This window comes from Cnephaeus nilssonii, assembly GCF_951640355.1.
Source record: "Cnephaeus nilssonii genome assembly, chromosome: 19".
Classification (NCBI taxonomy): domain Eukaryota; kingdom Metazoa; phylum Chordata; class Mammalia; order Chiroptera; family Vespertilionidae; genus Cnephaeus; species Cnephaeus nilssonii.
In genome coordinates, this window is record NC_137090.1 from 18,588,279 (window position 1) to 18,601,245 (window position 12,967).

The 12,967-nt window shown below is 45.0% G+C and overlaps 1 protein-coding gene across 2 annotated transcripts in view; it reads left to right on the top strand.

Annotated features, from left to right (window-relative positions):
• The first annotated feature begins 5,570 nt into the window (after positions 1 to 5,570).
• The window catches only part of PECAM1 (platelet and endothelial cell adhesion molecule 1), a 68,850-nt gene continuing 61,453 nt past the window's right edge, over positions 5,571 to 12,967 (top strand). The window contains exon 1 of one of the 2 annotated variants that reach the window (XM_079796870.1): positions 5,571 to 5,695. The gene's annotated coding sequence lies outside the window, so the exon portion shown is untranslated. The remainder of the gene's footprint in view (positions 5,696 to 12,967) is intronic. The other variant, XM_079796871.1, reaches the window with a different exon arrangement.

Consider the following 12,967-nt stretch of genomic DNA (forward strand, 5'->3'; position numbering starts at 1 on the left):
TCATATCCAGAGTTGGATTGTGTAGACCTAGAATCTTCCCTTGACAGGGGTGCAAAGATAGGCATAGGGCATCCATCCAGTTTTGCTTATAATCATGAAAAACTGCAAAGTGCCCATCAGTTGGGAACTAGTAATTTAAATTATGGGAGACCTTACAATGGGACATTTTTTGACATCTGCGCTTTTTGATAAACAGCTTTTTTTGAGATATAATTCACATGCCATAAAATTTAAAGTATTATAGTTTAGTGTTTTTTAGTAACCATCAACACAATCTAGTTTTAGAACAATTTTATTAACCTGAAAAGAAATTCCACACATGATGAGATATTTTGAAGCCATTTAAAACAAAAAATGAGGAAGCCCAGCTGGCGTAGCTCAGTGGTTGAACATCAAACTATGAACCAGGGGGTCACGGTTCAATTCCTGATCAAGGCACATGCCTGGGTTGCAGGCTCGATCCCCAGTGTGGGTTGTGCAGGAGGCAGCAATCAATGATTCTCTCTCATCATTAATGTTTCTATCTCTTCCTCTCTGAAATCAATAGAAAAAAAATATTTTTAAAGAATAAAAAAACAAATAAACAAGGTAGTTCTCTGTATTTATTTATTTATTTTTAATTTAATAAATCTTTATTGTTCAGATTATTACAATTGTTCCTCTTTTTCCCCCCATAGCTCCCCTCCACCAGGTTCCTATCCCACCCTCTGCCCTTACCCCACCCCACTGTCCTCATCCATAGGTATACGCTTTTTGTCCAGTCTCTTCCCACACCCCCCCACTCCCTTTTCCCCTGAGAATTGTCAGTCCACTCCCTTTCTATGCCCCTGATTCTATTATATTCACCAGTTAATACTGTTCATCAGATTTTTTTATTCCCTTGGTTTTTAGATTCACTTGTTGATAGATACATATTTGTTGTTCATAATTTTTATCTTTATCTTTTTCTTCTTCTTCCTCTTCTTAAAGAATACCTTTCAGCATTTCATATAATTCTGGTTTGGTGGTGATGAACTCCTTTAGCTTTTCCTTATCTGTGAAGCTCTTTATCTGACTTTCAATTCTGAATGATAGCTTTGCTGGGTAGAGTAATCTTGGTTGTAGTTTCTTGCTATTCATCACTTTGAATATTTCTTGCCACTCCCATCTGGCCTGCATAGTTTCTGTTGAGAAATCAGCTGACAATCGTATGGGTGCTCCCTTGTAGGTAACTAACTGTTTTTTTCTTGCTGCTTTTAATATTCTCTCTTTGTCTTTTGCTCTTGGCATTTTACTTATGATGTGTCTTGGTGTGGTCCTCCTTGGATTCCTTTTGTTTGGGGTTCTGTGCGCTTCTTGGAATTGTAAGTCTATTTCTTTCACCAGGTGGGGGAAGTTTTCTGTCACTATTTCTTCAAATAGGTTTTGCTTTCTCTCTTCTTCTGGCACCCCCATAATTCTGATGTTGGTATGCTTGAAGTTGTCCCAGAGGCTTCTTACACTATCTTCAAATTTTTGGATTCTTTTTTCTTTTTGCTTTTCTGGAGGAGTGTTTTTTGCTTCTTTGTATTCCAAATCTTTGACTTGATTCTTACGATCCTCTAGTCTGCTTTTAGGTCTCTGTATAATATTTTTTATTTCAGTCAGTGTATGCTTAATTTCTAGTTGGTCCTTTTTCATATCCTTGAGGGTCTCGTTAAATTTATTGGCCTTTTCTAGGAAATTCTTGAAAAACCTTATAACCGTGGTTTTGAACTCTATAGCCAGTCTTTTGCTTTCGTCCATTTCCTTCATTTATGGCCTGCCTCTTTGTCTCCGCATTTTAGCTGCTTCCCTGAGTTGATGGAGTGGCTTTGTGTGCTAGGTGTCTGCAGTGTCTCCGCTGGGAGAGCTTCTGTGCTCTGCTTGGGTGGGGCGGAGTCTCAGGGTGGAGCAGACAGCCTTGGTTTCCCGTCAGCCCCGCCCTAAGAGGTCCCTATGTCTCAGTGTCCCGCGGCAATGGCTGCACGCACCTCTGAGAGAAGGCTGCTCTCGAGTTTCGCCCGCTGCCAGACAGTCCAGTTTCTCCCCGAATGAGTCTGGATGGGGAGGAGGAAGGGGAGGGGGAGGGGCTGGGGCTGGGGCTGGGGCTGGGGCTAGGGCTAGGGCTAGAGCTAGGGCTGTATTTCAGTGCAGTCAGGAGGTTTTGTTTCCCTCCCGAACGAGAAAGCTAGCTGCACGCTTGCTGCCCGCCCTTTCCGCACGCACGGGTCTCCGCACCTCCACAGCTCCTCTGAGTCTGTGTCCTTTTCTCTTTCCTTCTAGTTGTAGAATTTCCACTCAGCCAGCTTTCCGGTGGTTCTGGACGATGTCCGCTCTGTCTTCCAGTTTCAGTTTTGAAATTGTTGTGCGAGGCAGCAGTATAGGTGTTTACCTATGCGCCCATCTTGGTTTCTCGGTAGTTCTCTGTATTTAAATGGAAATATATTCATGATAGGCAAACAAAAGCATGCTGCTGAAAATATATAACACACAGCCCATTTATTTATAAAGTATATGTATACACACATATAAATATATAGAGATGTTTATGTATTTGTTCATTAATGTATATGTATATATGTCTAGAGAAATAAATGGGGAAGTTTTCAATATTTTTATACTATTTTCATATACTTTTTTTTACATCGATGGTATATTCCTGCTATAAATGATAATTCCAAGGTGATGTAAATAATGGGGACATCCAAAGCTGATAAAAAGGTGTTTAGGAGAAGCTGCTGTTCCTAAAACAAATTTGAAAGAAAAAATGTGGTATTTTTTGTTTGTTTGTTTGTTTAACTTTCTAATCTTCCATTAGATGGCGCCATTGTCAAATTTCTGTAGTTTCAAATGGGCCTGGGAAGGAACCCACCAGCCCATTTTTTCTGCCTGTAAAGACTTTATTTTTGCTTGCTTTTCTTTTAAGTCATTTGAAAAAAAAAAAAAAAAAAGTAAGAGCTCCCTTCAGAAATACCCTATTTCAAGTCAATGGGGATAAGTGAATTGAAGTGCTTATTGAAGGAATTTAGTCATTAGATTAAAATAATAATAATAATAATAATAATAATAATAATACTGTTGCCCTAGCCGGTTTGGCTCAGTGGATAGAGCGTCAGCCCTCGGACTGAAGGGTCCCCAGTTTGATTCCAGTCAAGGGCACGTACCTCGGTTGCAGGCTCCCGACCCTGGTCGGGGGGGTGCATGTGGGAGGCAACAATTGATGTGTCTCTCTCATATTGATATTTCTCTCTCTCTCTGTCTCTCCCTCTCCCTTCCACTCTCTCTGAAAAATCAATGGAAAAATATCCTCAGGTGAGGATTAAAAAAAAGAAGAAGAACAGATTATCAATTTTGACGGTTGGTCAGAATTTGGCTTTGTATGTACAGTTTACCTGTGAACAACTCAGGAATTAGGGGAACTGACCCCTGCATGGTAGGAAATCCATGTATAACTTTTGACTATACAGTTGGCACTTTGCACTCAGGGATTCAACCAGTTGAGGATTGAAAACAGTATTTTCCATCCACAGTTAGGAATCTGCCATTGGGGAATGTGAAAATACTGTTTTTGTTCGGAAGTTGGTTGAATCTGTGGATGCGAAACCCAGGGATACGAAGGGACATTGGAAAAAGATACGAGTATACATGGGCCCTTGCAGTTCAAACCCGTGTTGTTCAGAGGCAACTATATTTACTATGGACGAGCATTAACTATGCTAATTCTAATAAAGTAACTGACATTCTCTTCTTGATTGCACAGTGCAATTCTGGGCGAACCCCACAGATACAGTATAGGAAAGTTCATTTTCTTGGAGAAGGTGAAAAACTTTCTCTTCCATAGCAGAGAGAAGCGTACCGTCTCTCTGTTTTTAATGCAACTAGTGTGTATGTTGGCGGGTGGCTGTGAACTGGGCTTGCAATTCTTTAAAAAAAAATAAATATATATATATATTTATATGTATATATATATGTATATATATATATAATATATTTTATTGATTTTTCACAGAGAGGAAGGGAGAGGGATAGAGAGCTAGAAACATCGATCAGCTGCCTCCTGCACCCCCCCCCACTGGGGATGTGCCCGCAACCAAGGTACGTGCCCTTGACCGGAATCAAACCTGGGACCCATCAGTCCGCAGGCTGATGCTCTATCCAGTGAGCCAAACCGGTTTTGGCTTAAATATATATATTTTTTATTGATTTTTTACAGAGAGGAAGGGAGAAGGATAGAGAGTTAGAAACATCAATGAGAGAGAAACATCTATCAGCTGCCTCCTGCACACCCCCCACTGGGGATGTGCCCACAATCAAGGTACATGCCCTGGACCAGAATCGAACCTGGGACCTTTCAGTCCACAGGCCGACGCTCTATCCACTGAGCCAAACCGGTTTTGGCTGGGCTTGCAATTCTTAAGATAGTACTTGAGAGCAGGGCAGCGACATACTCATTTGTGTAGCCCCCTGCCCAGCCTGTGCTGGGCAGTCCAGGCTGGGCAGTCGGTAGCTGGCCGTCAAGCTGATGAGAGTTGAATTTCCGGGCAGCAATTAATGAGGGGGTGGGGTAGAGGTGATTATAGGGCTTGGAGCACCCAGCAATTACAGGCTCTGTGTTTCTGACCTTGGGATCTTTCCCTCTGCAGGCTCCAAGCCCCAGGAAAACAAAGCTATGGCGACTGTTTCAATTTCCTACACTGTTGACTTCTTTGGGTTCCTGGGCTGGTGGGGTGGTCGTTTATAGTTGCATTTTGCCAGGGGTGAGAATGGGGAGTGAGTGAGAGGGCACAGCTTTTCCTAATCAACAAAACTATTGTAGGCACTGTGCTAAATTTAACACTAAAGTATAATTTACAGACCCATAAAATATACCCATTCTAAGTGTACACTGTAATGACTTTTAGTTAGGATTGCCAGTTAAATTTGAATTTCAGATAAACAACACATACTTTTTTAGTATAAGTATGTCCTATGCAATATCTAGGACATACATCCACTAAAAATATTATTTGTGGCTTATCTGAAATTCAAATTTAACGGAATGTCCTGTTTTTATTTGCTAATTTTGAGAACTCGACATTTTATAAATAAATATGATCACCACAAGCTAGTTTTAGAACATGTCCATCACCCCCAAATTCCCTTTTGCCCATTTGCAGTGGATCCCTGATTCCTCACATCCCAGGCAACCACGGGTCTGCATTTTGTCTCTATACAGTTGAGGAAGGCTGTATTTTTAAGGGGAGAGATTTGGCTGTTATACAGTTTATTTATTTATTTTTAAAAATATACTTTGTTTATAAATAAACAAACTATATTTGTTTAAAATATAGTTTATTTATTTATTTTTTTAAAATATATTTTGTATTGATTTCAGAGAGGAAGGGAGAGGGAGAGAGAGAGAGAAAAAAACATCAGTGATGAGAATCATTGATAGGCTGCCTCCTGCATGCCCCACACTGGGGATCGAGCCTGCAATCTGGGCATGTGCCTAGACCGGGAATTGAACTGTGACCTTATGGTTTATAGGTTGATGCTCAACCACTGAGTCATGCTGGCCAGGCTACAATTTAGTTTAAAATCAAGGTATTTACATGAAGAGTTTGGTTTCACTTCTTCAAGTGAAACCACAGAGGAGACGGGCTGCTTAAGGTCGTGTGGTTTGCCTTCTGCCATCGGAGTGGCATTCGTTTCGCAGGTATGTGGGATATTTGGATCTCTTGGTGTTTACAGACCACATGAGTAACCCAGCTGTGGCCTAGCAGTGAGGGTGGGGACCCTTTCCAGGTCCAGCCAGGGCAAGGCAGGTTGGGAGGGGCTCTCAGGAGGTCAGAAGGGCCCATTCAAGGACGCTGCTGCGTGCTCCACTGGCAAAATGCTGGTCCTTAGCTACCTGGGTTCAGTCTTGAAATATTTAGTGAAGTGTCAAGGTGCCTAGCCCTGTGTCTGTTGCATACATGGTAGCTTGAAAACAGCCGTCCACGCATTCAGAGTTCATTGGACGTGTTCATTCAGTGTTCATATTGCTGAACACTCACGGAGGGCTGAAGCATCTCCGTCTGAGGAAGATGGCCCCAGCTTTAGGAACATTAACTCATTAGCAGCTGATGTTTACTGACCACCAACCATGTGCTAGAGTTTTCTAAGTGCTTTATGTGTGTTAACATCTAATCTTCACAAATGCTATAAGGCAGATACTATCACTCTCCCCATCTTGCCTATGAAAAAGTGGAGGCCCAGAGAGGCTAAGCCAGTTCCTCAAGGGCACACAGCTCGGCTGGGCCTAGAGGAGCCTTTTCTTACCACTACCCTGTGCTCACCATATGGTGTGGTAAGTTCTGTGGAGGCCCAGAAAGCAAGGTGTCTGAGCCACTGGGAAGGAGGGGCCAGGCATCTCCCTCAGGAGTTAACTGGTCAAAGAGTCAGGGACCAGCATTCCAAGCAGAGGGAACAGCATATGAAAAGGCAAGAGGCATGAGAACATGGCACGATGAAGAGTGACCAATGAGGCTCGGGACAAATAACATTTCAGAGCATTAAAAAAATATCCTGGAATTTTCCTTAGGAAAAAAGTCTGATTTTGGCAAGAGAGAGTCTCAGATGAGAGCCCTGAAGACCTTCAGAAGTGGCTTGTGGCAACCATCTCAACTTGATGGGTTGTTTCTGGCCAAACACTCCCTCACCTGGTCAGTTCTTCTGCCATGAAAGGGCTAATAATACCCATGCTGTGGGGCTCATAATGGAACCCAGTATGGTGTGGGGCACAATGTAAGTTAGTGAAATGGAATAGTGTAGGTGGCATACACTGTATAAGAGCTTTAAAGTCAGCAGATGGCCACCCAAGTATGACACAGTGCTGGGCCCACTGAGTCGCCCAGGCATACCTTTAAGAGTAAACCCCTTTCCTCTCGCTCTCAGTGGCCAGGGATTTTCAGTGTTGATTTCCATCTGGGAGAGGCCTCCTCGTTCTTCCTCTACCTGTGGTTCTGGAGGGTCAGCCTGGAGAGGTGCCAGGCGCCTAACCAGCTCTGGGGTGAGGAATGTGTTTGCAGCAGAGGGAAAAGTCCTCTTGCTGACGCTCTGCTGTGTCGCCAGCTTCCTGCGGATTGATCACCATGGAAACCCAGCTCCCTTCCCTCTGCGGCTGGCTGGTTGGGGGCGCACATTGTCATTGTTGATGCCTTTGCTGCACAGATCAGAAGTTCCTTCCTCTTTCCTGTTGCAGAAATGCCACAGTCACTACTGTCGCCGTCCTAGAACTGCAGCTCACACCTGAAGAGCCCGAGCTTGGGAAAAACAATCTCATTTGATTCCCCAGGGGTCCTGGGGGCCTTCAGGGTAAGCGGGAGGCCTGAGAACAATGCTGGTGTGCGAACAATGGCTGAACTGGGGCCCCCCTGCTCTTCCCCTTCCCTCGGCTCTCCACGCCACATGTTTAAAATGGCTTTCTAGGCAGGCGCAGGTAATACTGTGTTAGCTTTGTGTGGCCAAAGCCTTCCACGCAGGCAGGGCAGATGCGATTCCAGGCAGGGCAGAGCCCCCTTCCTCTGCGTGTGCCTACCTGCCTGTGGAGACCCCAAGAGAAATCCCTTCTTGGAGGGTCGGGCTTACAGATGGAGGGCACCTGTGGATACAGGAGAGGGGAGCTGCAGGCGGAGTTGAGATGCCAGCGGAGGGGAGATTGGTGTTCGGGCACAATGCACTCCTGCATCATCAGTCACTTCCGCACTCACAGGAGTTCAGGTGTTCTCCGCTGGAGGCAGGAGGGCTGAGGTGGCTGGGTTTGGCTGCACTCAGGACATTCCTTAGAGGCCAGTGCCTGCATCCGAGCACCCAGGGCCTGTAGGGGGTCCAGGAGGTAAGCACACAGGGCAAGTGGTGAGTGGGGGATCCCAGAGACAGTGAAGGAAGCTCCCAGGCCCCTCACTGGCTGCCCTCCTCAGGGACCTTCTCTGTAAGTTGATCTAAAGGATGGCTCTCTTGGCGTCACCCTACAGGGGCAGAAGGGGACCAAGGACACCTCACATTGACCCATCTCACTGCTCCAGAGGTTCGTTAAAGGATACTTTTCGGGTGCAGCTGATCATGAAATTATTAGGAACTGGCCATTTCAGGGTGTCTCTAGAATAATGTTCAAAAATCCCCCTTCACCTCCTTGAACATCCAAGTTCTTCCCTGTGTCTTCCTTAGGTCTCAAAATGTTCCTCTTCACTTTCCATCTAGAATCGCCCTTTATATGGAGCATGTTTGCTCCTTGTCACCCTGGGGTTTTAGGCTTGCAATGTGAAAATTTATGTTTTATTTTTGTTAGAGGAGTGGCCCGAGCCCCTGCACCCGTGGGGAGCCCCGGCCTTAGGGAAAAGCCTGTGGTGACAGAGGTGGTCCAGCCAGATACCTTCAGAGCAGCCCAGCTCACCTCTTCCTCTTGGTCTGAGAGGATGAGCCTCTTTGGGGAGGACATTCCAGTTCTCCTGATTCTGTGCACTTATGGGACCAGCAGAAAGGGAGGGCTTTCGTGCGATGCTCAGCTTTCTCCTCACCACCTGAAGGGTCTCATTCCCCATGAGACCTCAGGAGAGCTGGAGGATTGAACACTGTTGGGGCTACCTACTGCGTTAATCCCCCAACACCTGAGTCAGGGAGCATCTGGCCAGAGCTTGAATCCTTCAGGGACCAGAAACTGTCCAGTCCATTTTCTAAAAATAGAGGTTTTGATTGCGATAATAGTAGATTCATGCATTTGTAGTAAGTAATGCAGAGAGATCCCTAGTACACGTGTCCAGTTACTCCCAATGGTAGTGTTTTGTGAAACTACAATATGGTATTGCAACCAGGATATTGACGTTGCTACAACCCAGTGTTACTTGTTCTCATTGTGTCTGTATGTAGTTCTATATCGCCTTGTCACCTGACAGGTTCATGTGTCCTCCACCAGTCAAGACAAAATTCCAGCACCACAGGGGCTTTTATTTTATTATTATTTTTTAAAAAATATTTTTATTGATTTCAGAGAGGAAGGGAGAGAGAGAGAGAGTGATAGAAGCATCAATGATGAGAGAGAATCATTGATAGGCTGCCTCCTGCACGCCCCCTACTGGGGATGGAGCCTACAACCCGGGCATGTGCCCTTGTTGGGAGTCGAACCCAGGACCCTTCAGTCTGTAGGCCGATGCTCTATCCACTGAACCAAGCTGGCTAGGGCAGGGGCTTTTATTTTTAAAATATTTTTCTTTTAAGTTACTGATTTGAGAGAGAGAGAGAGAGAGAGAGAGAGAGAAACATTGATTTGTTGTTCCACTTAGTTATGAATTCATTGGTTGGCTCTTGTGGAGGGGAGATTGGTATTTGAGGTGCACGGCACATTTGAATCATTATCAGTCACTTCCGCATTCCAGGAGTTTTAGGTGTTCTCAGCGGGAGGCAGGAGAGAGCTGAGGCTGCTGGGTTTGGCCCAGCACTCAGGACATTCCTTAGAGGCCAGTGCCTGGATCAGATACCTGTCCTGACCAGGTATCAAACCCGCAACCTTGGTGTATCAGGATGATGCTCTAACCAGCTGAGCTACCTGGCCAGGGCCCTCCTTTGTCCTTTTATAGCCATACCCACTTCCTTCCCTGTCCTCCCCCCCAACCTCTGGAAACTGCTAATCTGTCCTCCATGTCTAAAATGTTGTTATTTCAAAAATGTGTTATAAATAGAATCATATTTGGGGCGTTAGCTTTTTTGCTCAGCAAGAATATTCCCCTGGAGTTTCACCCAAGATGTTACATGCATCTCGTGCTCCTTCCTTTTTATGGAATAGCATGGAATATTCCATAACATGGAATATTCCATGGCATGGATGAACCGCGGTGTGCTAAACCATTCAGCCATTGGAGGACATCTGGGCTGCTTCCAGTTTTCCAAGAAAGCTGGAAGGGCAAATAAAGCCGTGTCAACATTCAGATCCAGATCTTTGTGTGAACATAACATTTTTAAAAAAAAATCTATTTGGGGAACTGGTCCATTTTTAAAAACATTTCTAATTAAAGCAGATCCTTGAGGTTTGTGAGGGACTCATTTGGAGACCTGTATGTGTTCTCACATCCTCAATATTAGAAATGTTTATACAGATTCCTGGCTTGGTCCTAACTCACACAGATCTCAGTTCTGCTAGAAGCACCGCTTCCTGTGCATATTCTCATGCCCCAGGTTGGCTGCCTTTCATATTTGGATGTATCTAGTGACTCTAATTGTGTTTAATCAGGTAATGAAGCTGTAAAGAAACAGGAAACATTAAGACAGTTGTATAGAACAAATTGAAGGATCACGTCCTAGAATAACCTTGGTGAATAAATACTTCATATTCTGTGTACTTCAACTTTTTCAGATTTTGACCCCATCAGTCGTTGTTCTGAGCCAAAGATTTTCCTATTGTGGGGCATTCAAAACGTTTTTCTTCTAGAGACACTGTGCAAAAACTTAAGGGCTCCGCGCTAGAATCAGGCAGCCAGGGCTGCAATGCACTTGACCTCTGAAACTAGCTGTGGGGCCTTGGGCAAGTGTACTAACCTCTCTGAGGGTCTTGTTTCTCTGCTGTACAATGAGGATACATGTGGTTCCTAGGATCCAACGAGACACTGGAAAACACCGAATGCTCCATCCACATGGGAAACACTGAATGCTCCATACATTTCAGCAGCAACCCCACTGAGAATAACACAGCCTTCTGAGGAAAGTGGTCTGAAGGGGGCTACTTGAGGGGGCCTGCAAGGGAAGAATTGTAACACACTTCCCAGAGAACATCAAGTTCCCGCTGTCCCTCCCAACGTCAGCCAGTACGTCTCACTCTGTCACCCTCAGGCCCAGATGGGCTCCTTCCTTCCTCAGTTCTGTGTCCCATCCGTGGCGTGTGTCATTCTCCTGCCCTTGAGTCCCCGGGGATGAAGACTGTGAGCACTTGGGCCGCATTTTGTTCTCCTTCTCGTTTTTTTGGTCCCTGTCACACTTGCTGTTCGGTTGGTCAGTGGACGTGCTCAGGTTTCCACGAAGGGAAATGCCGTCTGGTTGGTCCTTCATGAGCTCCACAAACAAGGTCACGGCCCTTCTCAGCATCAAGCCAGAACCGTGATCCCAGCCCACCAGCAACAGGCGCCACTAACCACCTCTGCAATGACTGACGACAACTGTCCCTTTTCCTTTTCTTTTGTCTTCAACCCTGGCAATCACTTCATCCCCAGGAACACTTCTCTGACTCATGGCTTTGGTTTTGACTAAGATTTGCCTCCTTGGCAGCTTCAGCAATAAGGTGAAGAGAGGTTCGGTGGCCACAGGTTTCCCCCAGAGAGAGAAGGAGTGGCCTGTGTGGCTGCCGGCATCCTCAGGAACTGGCATGTCCACTTGCCTCTTGCCAACATTGGCTCAAAGGAGACGCCACAGATGTTTCTGGAAACAGCTCCCTCTCCCTCGGCAGCCTTTAAAAACCTTCTCAGAACTTTGCCTCACCTGCTGTGTTGCAAAGTTCTAACTAAAATATAGGGTGTCTCCCCAAAAACGTATACACACACTTTGAATAATTATAAAGGCGGTATTTATTAAAATACATTTCATTTTCAAAATTGAGCTATCCGCTGTTAAAGTGTGTATACATTTTTGGGATACCCTGTATACCTCCCTGTCATTTCTCCCCAAAAGTAGAAAAAATGTCTAATTCCTCTTTCACATAAAAACAACTGTGGCTCAGTTGGTTGAGCATCGTCCTATGAACCATGAGGTGCTGGTTTGATTTCTCCTGGTCAAGACACATGCCTGTGGGCTCTATCCCCAGTAGGGGGCGTGCAGGAGGCAGCTGATTGATGTTTCTCTTTCATTGATGTTTCTATCTCTCTCTCCCTCTCCCTTCCTCTCTGTGAAATAAATAAAAACATATTTTTTAAAAATACAATGTAATTATTTAAAGATAATTATCACATTGCCCCCAAATCTTAACATTCCCACTTCCTTCAAATGCTCCTCTTAGGATATGGTTTGAAGGTCCCTGCTTCAGCATTTTCATCTCTGGTCCACCTGCCTTGGGGTGTCACACCCTCTCTGCCCCCAGAATCAAACATGTATGACAAAATGCAGTGGCACTGTCTACTCCCCTCTTCTGAACTCTTTACTTCCTTTGATGCTGCCAACTTTGATGGGGCCACACCCTTTCAAACTCACCAGTTTCCCACGCATTCTACTGTTAAGTGGCATCTCCCTCATCCTGTATCTGTAGGTCAGTGTTGAGGAACTAAGATTAGGAACTTGATTTTCATATATATGAAAATCACACACACACTGGGTGGCCAGATTATTATGATCTCTGAATGCATAATAATCAGGCCACTCAGAGTGTGTGTGTGTGTGTGTGTGTGTGTGTGTGTGTGTGTGTGTGTATTAGAGGCCGGGTGCATGAATGAATTCGTGTATGGGTGGGGTCCAGCCAGCCTGGCCAGGGGGAGAGGACATGGGCGGTTGGCTGGCCTGCCTGCTGGTCGAACTCCTGGTCGAGGGGACAATTTGCATATTAGCTTTTTATTATATAGGATATACACTGAGTGGCCAGATTATTATGCATTCAGAGATCATAATAATCTGGCCACTCAATATATATATATATATATATGTATATATATATATATATATATATCACCATTTGGCCCATTGCTTCCTTTTGACTGCGATTCTGTCATTTGGCCTTTTCCCTACCCCTCTCAGTGCTGTATCATTAGTGATTCAATCATTGTGTTTTCAGCTAAAAGTGTCAACCAAGAGAGGGAAGAAGACAGAATCATGTGGCACTCTGCTAGAGAGCTCCTTTGAAGGAACCCTGATCAAAACTCTTTTGGGCCCGGTTGGTGTGGCTCAGTGGTTGAGCGTTGACCTATGAACCAGGAGGTCATGGTTCGATTCCCAGTCAGAGCACATGACCAGGTTGGGGGCTCGATCCCAGTGTGGGTCG